Source organism: Chrysochloris asiatica, unplaced genomic scaffold (genome assembly GCF_000296735.1).
Source record: "Chrysochloris asiatica unplaced genomic scaffold, ChrAsi1.0 scaffold00011, whole genome shotgun sequence".
Lineage (NCBI taxonomy): Eukaryota > Metazoa > Chordata > Mammalia > Afrosoricida > Chrysochloridae > Chrysochloris > Chrysochloris asiatica.
Window position 1 is genome coordinate 13,939,863 of NW_006408529.1, and position 2,193 is coordinate 13,942,055.

At 47.2% G+C, this 2,193-nt stretch overlaps 1 pseudogene; it reads left to right on the forward strand.

Moving 5' to 3' along the window:
- The window catches only part of LOC102833951, an 8,189-nt pseudogene extending 6,596 nt beyond the window's left edge, over nt 1–1,593 (forward strand).
- Nucleotides 1,594–2,193: the final 600 nt, after the last annotated feature.

The window sequence follows — 2,193 nt, forward strand, 5'->3', positions numbered from 1 at the left end:
AATTGTGCTCATGAGGAATCTGTACCTGGACCAAGAAGCAATTGTTTGAACAGAACATGGGAACAATGGTAGTGAGGTTGGCCCAGGACCGGGCAGTGTTTCGTTCTGTTGTGCATAAGGTCGCTATGGGTCGGTACCAACTCGATAGCACCTAACAACAACTAACTAGTGGCAGTCAGGAACTGGGGAAGACGGCAACATTGTTTCAAGTTAGACAAGTTGACCAGAGCTAGAGAATCTGGTGTGGATTTCTGACTTGGTGCTGTGGGTCAGCACTGTACTGTGAGCCACAGGTCAGCAATTCAAACTCAGCATCTCCTCCTTGGAAACCCTATACAGGATTGCTATGAGTCGGAATCGAATCAGTGGCACTTAACAACAAGAGAATGCATTCCATCCTGACCTAGGGCTGCAGTACCCAGTGGTGTCTCTTTCTCCTCTGCCTCCAAGAGTCAGAGTGAGGGTTCCCAGGCCCCTGCTCCAGGACCAGGCTGACCAACTCTCTAGTGCTTCAAAGGTGGAAAAGATCGCAGAGGGCACATACAGAGTTTGTACAAAGTCAAAAACAAGGTGATGGGAGAAGTGAAGGAACTTAAGAAAATCCAACTGGAGACTCAGACAAAGGGAATATTAAGGAACTTGTGATTGTTGTTAAATGCTGTCGAGTTGGTTTCAGCTCATAGTGACTCTGTATAGGGTTTCCAAGAAACGGCTGTGATTTTGAACTTCTAACCTTGTGATTCAAACCGACTTTGTAGTTCAGCACAATAAGCACCCTGCTATTGTCAAGCTGCACATGTCATCCACACAGAAAACAAACTCTACCTGGTTTTTGAGTTTCTGCATCAGGATCTCAAAGAAACTCATGGATGCTTCTGCTCTCACTGGCATTCCTCGTCCCATCATCAAGAGCTATCTGTTGCAGCTGCTCCAGGGCCTAGCTTTCTGTTATTCTCATTGGGTTTTGCACCAAGACCTCAAGTCCAGAACCTGCTTATGGATGCAGAGGGGACCATCAAGCTAGCAGACTTTGGACTAGCCAGAACCTGTGGAGTCCCTGTTTGTATTTATACCCATGAGGTGGTGTCCCTGTGGTACCATGCACCTGAAATCCTTCTGGGATGCAAATACAACTCTACAACTGCAGACATCTGGAGTCTGGCCTGCATTTTTGCAGAGATGGTGACCCCACCGGGCACTGTTTCCTGGAGATTCTGAGATCAACCAACTCTTCTGGATCTTTCGAATCCTGGGAACCCCAGATGAGATAGTTTGGCCAGGAGACACTTCCATGCCTGATTATAAGGCAAGTTTCTCCAAGTGGGCTCCCGGCAAGATTTTAGCAAAGTTGTGCCTCTCCTGAATGAAGATGAGCGGAGCTTGTTATTGCAAATGTTGCTCTCTGATCCTAACAAATGCATTTCACCAAAGGCAGCTCAGGCTCACCCTTTCTTCCAAGATGTGACCAAGTCAGTACCTCACCTTCGAATCTGCTGCCCTTCCATCAGCCCCCACCCTCAGTTTCACCATCTCCTCCAGTGTATACCTGACCTGGCTTGGTTCTGGTTATTTACAATCAGATGGGCCCACTGATCTTGTCTGGTTGTCTTAACACTCATCTTGCCCTCTTGACCAGTCAGCTCCAGGGACACAGGAAATGGAGGTGAAGGAGGAGTGGGAATGAGATCAGCCTCTACCATCCTCTTAGGCACTGCTGAGGAGGGCCAGTGTCCACAATTAGACCAACTTTTGCCCAGTAACCCCACCTAGGTTTGCTATCGCAGGCCACTTCTGAATGCCCCATAATTATTATTTTCTGTGTTTGGAAATGACAGGGTCCCCAAGTCTCCTGCAATTGTAAAGTCAAGTGCTAGCAGAGGTCTAAGTTAAAACTCTGAAAACCAAGCAAAACCAAACTATGGAGAGGGGTCTGTTTTTAGGAATCAGGTTAAAAAATAAGACTAGTTTATGCCCTTGTTTCACCTCAACTAACAAGCTAGGAAACTCAGGACCCCAACTCTGGTGGGGGCTGCAGTAGAAATGATTATTCCCAGCCCTCTTGTCTCCCTGTCTATGGCCAAGGGGTCTGGGAAGCTCTGGGTCAAGGTTTGGGTAGCATCCATGCCCATTGCTCACTACAACTTTAAGAGGCAAGTAAGAGATATTTGAATTTTCCCTTCCTTTTAGAATTGT